Source organism: Prionailurus bengalensis, chromosome C1 (genome assembly GCF_016509475.1).
Source record: "Prionailurus bengalensis isolate Pbe53 chromosome C1, Fcat_Pben_1.1_paternal_pri, whole genome shotgun sequence".
Lineage (NCBI taxonomy): Eukaryota > Metazoa > Chordata > Mammalia > Carnivora > Felidae > Prionailurus > Prionailurus bengalensis.
In genome coordinates, this window is record NC_057345.1 from 67,740,794 (window position 1) to 67,752,833 (window position 12,040).

Consider the following 12,040-nt stretch of genomic DNA (forward strand, 5'->3'; position numbering starts at 1 on the left):
GCTGGGACTGTCTTCAGGAACAAAGCACAGGTGACCACCATTTTTGCACACTCCCTCTACCTTTCTAGTACAATTGGGCACACATGAATGGAACTTTGCTAACACCACAGCTATGCCTTATCCCCAAAATTCTTGCTGCATTAAGAAAGCCACAGACATGCCCTGCTCCCAGCACTCTTCTCTTACACAGCTGAGGACATGGCCCATCCTAAACACTCTTTCAGCCTTATTAAAGGTGGCCTGCCAACAGGCAAGCAAAGTTCACACAGGGGCCACCTCCTGATCACCTATCTCTGGTGGCCAGGGCAGTTTACAATCCTGGGCCCCATGGGACTTTAACTATAGAAAGGCACTACTGGGTAGAATATCACATCCAGGACACTGCACAGAGAGTACAATGTAAAACATCCTCTGCACAAGGAAAAGGCCTATTTATTTGTCCTAGAGCTTCACTCTGAGGGAAAGACTTCAGGTTTGCTACATATATACAGGCTACAAAGGTGCTCTCTGGGAACACAGGCAGGGAGACACCACCTTCCTGCCCTTTCTTGATCTCACTAGTACCTCCGAGAAAGAAGCTTATATGCTCATCTGAAGCCCCAATGTTTACAACTGCCACCCAGGGGACACCTCCAGATCTCTTAGTCTGGAGGTCAGTAAGGTCTAGATTGACATCCCATAGGAATATATATATATACACACACACACATATTTACATAAGTTGAAAGCTATAGCCTAAGGACCTAGACTCCAGTCAACCTGAAATCAAGTGCTGACTGAGATCCCTCCCTTTGGAACACTGACAGTTCTTGGCACACACTCAACAATTGGGACCTATCAAGAATAAATCAGCCTACTTAAAAAATAATCACAAAGTTCTGAAAGGCAAATAAGAGCTAGGACAAGTTTGAACAATAAGGCCTATCTCCTAAAAAGGCCACTCCTTCACGTCCGAGAGAGGTAGTTTGCATAATTCATAGAAACAGCACAGAGAGTCAAGCAAAATGAGGACACAGAGGAATATGTTCCAAACAAAGGAACAAGACAAAACTTCAGAAAAAGACCTCAGTTAAACAGACATAAGTAATCTGTCTGATAAAGAGTTCAAAGCAATGGTCATAAAGATGCTCACTGAATAGGGGATAAGAATGGATGAACAGGGTGAGAACTTCAGAGGTAGAAAATATAAGAAAGTACCAAACAGAAGTCACAGAGCTGAAGAATGTAATAACTTAAATTGAAAAATACACTATAAGGGTTCAACAGCAGACTAAATGAAGCAGAAAAATGGATTGATCTGGAAAACAAGGCAGTGGAACTCACCCAAACAGAGCATCAAATAAAAAATAATTTTAAAAAATTGAAGATAGTTTACAAGACCTATGGGACAATATCAAGTGTACTAACATTCTGTATTATATGGGTCCCAGAAAGAGAAGAGAGATGGGGGCAAGAATTTTATTTGAAGAAATAATAGCTAAAACTTCCCTAACCTGAGGAAGGAAACAGATATCCAGGTCTGGAAAGCAAAGAATTTCAAAAAAGATGAACCCAAAGAAATCCACAATAAGACACATTATAATTAAAATGTCAAAAGGTAAAAGGTAAAGAGAGACTCTTAAGAGCAGCAAGAAAAAACTTACTACATATAAGGGAAACCCCATTAGTCTGTCAGCTGATTTTTCACCAAAACTTCGCAGGCCAGAAGGCAGTAGCATGGTATAAAGTGCAAAAATGAAGAAAACTTCCAACCATGAATTCTATCCCCAGAAAAGTTATTATTCAAAGTAGAAGAATAGAAGAAGAGATAAAGAGTTTTCCAGATGTGCAAAAGCAAAAGGAGTTCATCACCACTAAACTAGTCTTACAAAAAATGTTAAAAGGACTTCTATGAATAGAAAAGAAAAGGCACTAACTGCAAAACATATAAAAGTAAAAATCTCACTGTTAAGAGTAAATATATAGTAAAAGTTAATCACTTACAAAGATACTCTGATGATTAAAAGACAAAAGGCATAAAATTAACTTTAATTACAGTAACACATTAAGGGGTACACAAAATAATAACAATATAAAACATGACATTAAACATAAAATGCTGGATGGTGGGGGGGTAAAAATGTGGAGGTTTTAGAATATGCTCAAATTTAAACTATCAACACATATGCGCATATATGTGTTTACATATGTATACACACACACATACACAAACACACATGTACTGTTATATGGAAGCCTCATGGTAACCACAAAATGAAAATCTATAGTAGATACACAAAAGACAGTGAGAAAGTCATCTAAATATAACACACACAATCTTCTTAGACTGAATCATGAAGAAACAGAACATCTAAATAGACTGATTACTAGCAAGGAGATTGAACCAGTAATCAAAAACCTACCAATAAACAAAAGTCTAGGACCAGATGGCTTCACTGGTGAATCTACCAAACATTCAAAGAAGATTTAATGTCCATCCTTCTCCAACACTCCTAAAAATTGAAGAGGAGGGAACATTCCCAAACTCATTTTTTAAAAGTAATCTCTGCATCCAATGCTGGGCATGAATGTATAACCCCAAGATCAAGACTCATGTGCTTTCCTGACTGAGCCAGCCAGGTGCCCCTTGTTGCATTTTTTTTTTATTTGTTTGCTTGTTTTTTTTCAAATTCATTTTACTAGGCTAGTATTACCCTGATACCAAAAGCAGAAAAGATAAGTAAGTAAGTAAGTAAGAAAGAAAGAAAGAAAGAAAGAAAGAAAGAAAGAAAGAAAGAAAGAAGAGAAAGAGAAAGAAAGAAAAGAAAAGAAAATTACAGGCCAATATCCCTCCTCATGAACATAGATGCAAAAAATCCTCAACAAAACGTTAGTAAACCGAATTCAACAATACGTTAAAAGAATCATACCCCACATTATTTCAGGGAAGCAAGGATGATTCAACATCTGCAAACTAATCAATGTGATACACCATATTAAAAAAATGAAGTAAAAAGATCACATGATCATTCTCAATAGATGCAGAAAAAAAAGGAATAAAATTCAATATTCATTTCTGATAAAAACTCTCAACAAGGTAAAGGTAGAGAATGCATATCTCAACATAATAAAAATCATATATGACAAACCCACAGCAAGTATCACACTCAACTGAAAGGCTATACATTTTTCTCCTAAGATTGGGAACTAGACAGAGATGCCCATTCTCTCCACCTTTATTCAACACAGTATTAGAAATCATAGCTGTGGCATTTAGGCAGAAAATAAAAGGTATCCAAATTGGAAAGAAAGAAGTAAAGCTATCATTATTCACAGTGGACATATTATGTATAGAAAACTTTAAAATCTATGCCAAAAACTGTTGAAATAAATGAATTCAGTAAAGTTGCAGGGTAACAAATCAATATACAAAAATCTATTACATTTCTGTATACTAATAACAATGTAATACAATGTCTATACAATAATTATCAAAAAAAAAACAAATTAAGAAAACAATCCAATTTATAAATGCTTCAAAAAAATCAACCAGTAAAACAGGTAGGAATAAACGTAACCAATGAGGTAAAAGAATTGTGTACTAAAAACTATAAGACACTGATGAAAAAAAACTGAAGAAGACTTAAATAAATGGGAATGATAAATATTCCGTCCTCATGATTGAAACATAACATTGTTAAAATGCTCACACCATCTACAGTCCAATGACATTTTTCTTTTTTTTTTCTTTTTCTTTTTTACTGTTCTGCACCTCCCCGCTCCAATGACAGTTTTCAATGTAATAGAACAAATTCTAAAATTTCTTTAAAACCAGACAAGACCCCAAATACCCAAAGCAATCTTGAGAAAGAGGACTAAAACTGGAGGTATCATGCTCCCTGATTTCAAACTATAGTAGAAAGCTACATAATCAAAATCGATGGTATTGGCCTAAAAACAGATACATGAACCGAACAGAAGCCCAGGAATAATACCACATATATATGTCAATTAATTTATGAAAAAGAAGCCAAGAATATAAAATGAAGCATGGATGGTCTCTTCAATAAAGGGTACTGGGAAACCTGGACAACCATAGCCAAAAGAATGTAACTAGGCCACTATTTTACACCAAATGTAAAAATTAACTCAAAGTGGATTAAAGACTTAAATGGAACCAGAAAAACACCTAGAAGAAAACCTAGCCAGTGAGCACCTTGATATTGGTCTTGGCATTGAATTTTTGAATGTGACTCAAAAAGTGAAGCAATAAGAGCAAAAATAAAAATTAGTAAAAACTTCCACAAAGCAAACTATTGACAAAATGAAAGGGCACCCTACTGAAAAGGAGAAAATGTTTGCAAATCATATATCTGATAAAGGGTTAATCTCCAAAATATATAAAGAACTCAACTCAATACAAACAAAACAATTAAACACAAACAATCCAATTAAAAATGGACAATGTAAATAGTTATTTTTTCAAAGAAGACATATGGATGGCCAAAAGGCATATTAAATGATGTTCATTATCATCCTAATTACCAGGGAAATGCAAATCAAAAACCATAATGAGTATCACTTCACACCTATTATAATAGCCATTATCAAAAAGACAAGAAATGACAAGTGTTGGAGAGGATATGGAGACAAAGCAACCCTTATACACTATTGGTGGGAATGAAATTGATGCACACACTATGGAAAACAATATAGAATTTCCCCCAAAATTAACAATGGTCTATTATGTCATCCAGCAATTTTGCTTCTGGGTATTTCTCTGACAAAAATGAAAACAGAATGAAAAGAAAATATGCACCCCTACATTCACTGCAGCATTACTTACAATAGCCAACATATGGAAACAACCTTCTAAGTATCCATCATTGGATAGATACTTAGACATTACACATGTAATGGCTTCTTTATCAGTATGTGTGTGTATATATACATATTGTGAGAAGGAGAGTTGGAGGGTGGGCAAAATATGAACAGGGTCAACTTCATGGTGACATACAGCAACTAGACAATGGTAATCTATTGGTAGTGCATACAAATATTGAATTATTATGGTATGCCTCTAAAACTAATAAAATGTCATATACCAATTTTACCTCAACTAAAAAGGCCTAAAAACTCAAAATAAAAAATAAAAATTAATAAATTAATGTGGTGACCTTGAAAATAGGTGAAATACATATTTTCTATGGATTTTTAAAAAGAGGTTCCAACACACTAAACTATTCCAGAATACATAACAACTGGGAGAATTTGTTTCATATGTCATATTTTACTTTTTCAAAACATTGAGCAGTAAAAGTCAAAAGATACCTTTATATTAAAAGCCACTAGAGAGGCACCTGGGTGGCTCAATCGGTTAAGTGGCCGACTCGTGGTTTCAGCTCAGCTCATGATCTCACAGTTCGTGACTTTGAGCCCTGCGTCCAGCTCTGCAGCTGGCAGCGCTGAGCCTGCTTGGGGTTCTTTCTCTCCCTCCCTCTCTCTCTCTCTGCCCCTGTCCCACTTGTGCTGTCTCTGTCTCTCTCAAAATAAATAAGTAAACTTAAAAGAAAATTTAAAGCCATTATAAATAAAAAGAAGTTCATTTGTTGTTTAGGACTAAACCACTTCTAATTACTTGTCAAATTTAATCTACACATTAAATGCAGTAACTTTTGATGCTACTTTGCCACCTATGGACATTCAATAATCATTTTGCTAACTAAACAAATGAACTACATGGAAAGGTCGTAACATAAGAATCACTATCACAAAAGCCTCTGGATGCAAAAACGCATATAAATTATTGTTCCAAAGTATTTATTTTGATATTAAAATAAATTAAAAGATTACTTACATGTGGAGAAATAATGTTGAAAAATGGAAATTCCTTGAAGAATAATTTCCATTGAAAGAAGAGACGTCATTGTGCTGAAAATTAAGATAGAGATTTAGTCCCAGAATTCACAGCATCATTCATATAGATTTTAATGGCTTGATTTCATCAGAGAAAGGAAAAAAAAAATACCTCATTTATGATATGAGAAAACAGAAGATGGGAGGGACACACAATTTGCACTCACTGCTACCACGTAGAGAACCAACATTACCTATATATTTATCACGTTAAAAATAACTGCATTATTTTTTTCTCCTTCACTCTGATAGAACCGTGATATACATATATGCAATCTACACAGAAGTATACCGCCCCCCCCTTTTTTTCCTGCTTAGGGAAGGCAGAAGTTGTATCTTAAACCCCAGAGTGACAGCAATGCTTCTCCACAGCACTTCTCTATTAAAGCTTCTCATATGTGAACAGAATGCTGTGCATGTTGAAGTATCTGTTGCCCATGTTCACAGCCAAAATTCCCATATTTGTGATTTGAATGCAGGAATACCCATAGCCACTCTCAAAAGAATTTATTTAAATCATGTCCTGATATCATTAGCACTGACAGGGTTTGGGGTAACACTCAGGGAGATAAGCAGTTGTGATATATTTCTTCAAAGAATGTGTTCTGTCAGTGAACTTGTCCAAAAGCGTTAGGGCATATAAACATTCCTCAAGTGGGTTTACTTATCAGGTATAAAATGACCGGGTGAGGAGAATACAGGGTTTTGACAGTTTGTGGTTTGAAATTAAGCATGACCCTTTGTACTTTTAAACGTGATTTGTCTATTTTTTTTTAATCTATCTTGATTCAAAAGGGAAGCAGTCAATGCTAAGTATGGCCAAGTGAGGGCAATTATGAATATATTTATAAAAATCAATTTAAAATAAAGATCCCAGCACTGCAAAAACACCTTGAAATAAGTCATGAATAAATAGGCTTTTCTCTCATGATTTTTAAAGCACCGCTATAGGGAAAGTCTGAAGATAAATCAGGTGACAAGAAGTTTGAAACAGCTTGCTAATTTATTTTCTGAGCCATATTCCTAGGCTAAGTGAATATGCATTTCATTATTACAACAAATATGCTGATCATAAAACTACCTATTTTCCTTTAACTAAAGGATCAATAATTTTAGGTTTTGAAAATAAATTCTTACACTATTTAAAAACACTTTCTATGGAACAGAATCATCTTTGATAACACATTAAATCATGACTAAACCTTTTTTTTTAAATGTTTATTTATTTTTGAGAGAGAGAGCGTGCACAAGCTGGCTGGGGGGAGGCAGAGAGAGAGAGAGAGGAAAAAAGAGAGAGACAATCTCAAGCAGGCTCCACTATATCAGCACAGAGCCCAATGTAGGGCTCAATCTCACAAACCATGAGATCAAGATCTGAGCTGAAATCGAGTCAGACGCTTAACTGACTAAGCCACCCAGGAGCCCCAACTAAACCTATTCTTGAGAAGTATTACACATGATCAAATGTAAACATATTGTGGAAAAATCCCTTTGATACGATATGAGATATGTATTTTTAAGAAAACTAAAGTTTTTCCAATTCACATCTTTTTTTTTTTTTGAGAGAGAGAGAGAGAGACAGCACAAGAGGGGGAGAGGCACAGAGAGAGGAAGAATCTCAAGCAGGCTCTGTGCTGCCAGTGCAGAGCCTGATAAGGGACTCAAATTCAAGAACTGTGAGATCATGACCTGAACTAAAACCAAGAGTTGGACACCTAACCAACTGAGCCACCAGGGTTCCCCTCAAATCTCTTTTCGAATTGATGCAGCATATTTTACTAGGTGACAAGTGAAGACAATTAATACAAATAGGTAACTTATACAATACTAAATGTTCTTTGCCAAAAAAAAAAAAAAAAAGACTACCATGGGAGGAGAATGAGTTATTGAAGTATATATAATCTTCATAAAATTAAGCAAATATCATTAATGACTGAAGTTCCCCAAAAGTCTCCCCACATTTGTAAATATAATATCCAATCACTGTTTTATTTCTTAATTGTATTCAATTCTATAAATTGGATTTGTAAATAAATACATAGCAGTTCTTCAATTAAGACTGACTAAATGTAGATCAGCAGGAGAACAAAATACCAATCTTTATCCTATTGCTTATAAGCTTATAATTATGGGACCATAAGTAGGGAGTCTAACAATTTCCAATTTTCATCCATTAAATTTGGTGAGACAAGTCCAGGCCAGAGGTTCAGAGTCCTAGCTTATAATCAATTTCATACATACTATTAGACACATCTACATTTATCTCACAAATGAAAAACCTGAATCTTTTAAACTGTTTCAATAGTCTAATTTATTAATGATGGTTACATTTTTTTTTATCTCACTCAATATGTCCTAATTGTCCCTGAAAGGAATGTTTTCTTGAACAATCTGTTTGCCTTTGCCTACCTAATTAGATAGTAACTTTTTTTTTTCTATTAACCTTCCAGTTAATTTTGGAAAATCTTGTTTCATTCATTGAAAAGACAGAAAGGAGATGTGTACTCAAATCTTGTGTTTTTATTACAATTAGTAATTTTTCCTAAAGATTCCACTGTCCATTAAACATTGAAAACCAGTTCTCCCTCTCTCATGTACAATTTCAAGACAAAAACAAATATATATATATATATATACATATATATACATATACCTACATATATACACATACATATATACACACGTATATATGTGTGTATATACGTGTGTATATATGTATGTGTATATATGTAGGTATATGTATTATGTGTGTGTATATATATATATATATATATATATATATACCAGCATGTATACATAAACATGATCTGACTTTAAACACTTGGAATGGGAATGGGAATCAGGATCTAAATTCTATTTCTAATAATAATTTTGACCTAACAATATGCTATTATTGATCAACTTTAGGTCATTCCTTGAAAATTACTGAGGCCCCTGAATCACCTTCTGATCATGGATACTTTTAAAGAATGTGTTTGTTTGGTATACTGTTGAATCAGAAACTTGAGAAATAAAACTTCAGTATTTTTACAATATTTTTAAATTTCCAAAACAGAGAAAAAAAGGAATGGCTAGAAGGTTAACTGTTTCTTTTATGTTCAGTATTATCTGGATAGCATGGATTTCATAATGATAATACTATTTCTAGTCATACTCTCCAATTATGCATATGCTCACAGAAGAAAAATGATCATGTAAATACTAGCAATAAAGAATACATTAGAAAAGGTAGCTAAAACTTCCCAATGTGAAGTCCACTTAATTGTGCAAAGCCTACCTTTATGACCTTCAAAAAAACATGTATGAACTCACAGAACATATGTCAAATATGTTAAACTAAAATACGATGTAGTTGTAAAATTGTTCCTTTTAAAGGACAATTTTAAGGAAAATCTACCAATCTTTTCTTTTTACTTTATATTGTATATCATCAAGAAAGCGGGGTCAAGGCTTTAACTTCATTTTGAAAGGGAGAAGAACACCTTGTGAGGAGGAGGAGAAGAGAAAAGGCCATTTTTCCTAAGGCAAGGTAGCAAAAGTTTAAGGGCCATCAAGTTATTTGGAGGGAGTAGGGGTTTCTTTGACAGCCAGACCCCTTGACATTTCTGTCTTTCCCTTTCTGCTGGCCCTGCCCACATGGGAGAAAAGGAAGATAAAAAGGCTCATAAGAAATGTAAGTGATCTTTATTGACCTGTGACTTTGGTATAACCATGGCCTCTGGAGTGTGACTGCAGTATGCATTTCTTGTCAAAACAGGTAAGGGAACTGAGCATTGGCCTGAAGGAACGTGTGTGTGTGTGTGTGTGTGTGTGTGTGTGTGTGTTCAGAACTGAAAGGTAAGGGATTTGAAGAAAAAGTGGAGGAGAATTGGGGGAAGTTAGGGGAGGAAAGGTAACTATTGTAAATTTTCTCCTTTTGGAAAAAAAAACCAAAATCTTGTTATTCTGTAGTTTATTCATCTCATTCTCAATCTTTGCCCCCTCTTTCTTAATTTTGCTTCAGATAGTCCATTAATTTTCCCTGAAAATAATTTTCTTTCAAAGAAATATGGTCATCAAATTGGGAATAAATTGAAAAATAGCTTGCAGTCTCTAGCAGACTTTCTCAGATGTAATAGGACGCATTGGCTGGAAAAAGGCAGTTCCTCAATCTGTTAAGGATATGAATAAAACTGTATCCCAGATCTTGTAAGAACACCCCACGAGAGTACAGGGTACGCTAGAAAACGGGGATGAGTATCCTTTCGGTTTTCCTCAGTCACGGTCTTTTTGAAAACTATTTTAAATCCTTTAAAATACAGTCATTAAAACTTGCTAAAATGATGGTTTTGTTGCCTTTTTTTTCCCCTCAGAAAAGGAAACGGCACAGAGAAAGATGTATTTTAAAGACAGATTCATTCCCCTGTAGAACACTACTTAAACATCGTAATAAAAACTGGGAAATTATTTCGCCCCTATTTCCTTTAACCTTGTAGGGCATCTGCTCAGGTTTGTTCGGAGAGAGTCATCCTACAAATACATAAGCAGACGCTGTCAAATATGAAATAAAAGATGAAAGGGAAAATCAACTCTAACATCATCGATACTCCCTGCTGTAAAATCCTACTCAATCTGTGCTGTTGGTTTGGTTTTTTTTCCCCCCTGAGTTCACAGAAATGTTTCACAGAAAAAATCTGAAAGAGACAACCTGGCCCTGTGCTTCCACCAGACGGTTCCTTTTGCACATCGATCTCACCTCCTTGTTGCATCCAGGGAGCTGCGGGGCGCGCCCCGCACACAGTGTTAGCAACCTCTGCCTCTCCGCCAGATCCTGCTGCGGAGAACCGGCAGGCTGCTTGTGGGCCTAGCGGGGCGACTTAGCTCAGGTTCCAAACCAAATCCTGTGGAGAGGCTGACCCACGCTCTCCGTGGAAGGTTCCACCTGGCCGCCATCTTGAGGGCGGAGCAGTGTTCCCAGGGAAGCTGCTCTGAGGAAAGGAGACCAAAATCGCGCCCGCGAAAGAGAGAACGCGCCGAGGTTGGTTCACTTTTGGTATCTGACCTCTAGGTTACCCTTCTACCTTGCTTCCTGCAAAAATACTGCACGGTCTTTGGAATTTAGCGCATCGTATCGAGGGACACAAAAGAATCTGTAAAGGGCATTAGGTTCTAAAACTGTATTGCTTGGAAGGATTTATACATTAACAACCACTTGGAATTTTTGCCCAAAGCAAGTCTGCCCACACGCCCGAGGCCAATAAACCGTGCCAGGTGCGAAGTTCTCAGTGCTGATTTTAACATTCGTCGTCCTCCTTTGACAAGGTTAGTGTAGGTAAAAATGGGAGAAAACATTGTGGTAAATGCCACATTTATTAGCAAGGTTAAAATGGTTTTCGTGGCTTTTTAGTTGATAGGAAGAATGGGGGAAAGGGGGATGAAGATGCATAGATTTACATTTATTTTTGTTTTGCTTTTTGTTTTTGCTTTTTTAATAAAGTTACAAAGTCACTTTTCCTTGGGCTGCTGCCTTTGCCTACAGGGTACAGACAACTGCCAATAAGTTTTTGTTTTCATAGAGATCAGCTCACCATTCTTTGGACAAAAGTACTTTACATACGATAAATGTTCAATAATTTCTTGATATATTTTAAATGGTATTTGGTCCAGAATGTAAACCTCAAATCAAAGGCTAAATATAATCATAAATCCACAGACAGGTTGAAAACTCTGATTTTAACTATAGTCATTGGAATTATGTTTAGTTGGGGAAAGAAATGCCACTACTCAAAAAAAAAATGGCTTACATGAGATAGAAATATATTTTTCTCCATGAAGTCCCATAGCTTCTAGAATTAGGTCCCATAGTTAGTCCCATAGTTGTCTAGAATTAGGTCAATAGCTCTATTTTATCAAGTCCTTAGGAACTTTGGGTTCCTTCCAGTTCATGAGCATTCATCATCTCTAGGGTGTGTCCTTTCTCCCCATGGAGCAAGCTGGTATTTATGCAGGGGGCATATGGAAGGAGGGAGGCAAAGAAAAAGGGCCAAGTGCATGGGCCAACTGACCCTTAAGGAAGATTTCTGGAGGCTTCTCTAGAACACTCTTTCTTGAAACACCCCCATTTAAGAATTTAGTCACTTGAATACATCTAGCTGCAAACTGCCAA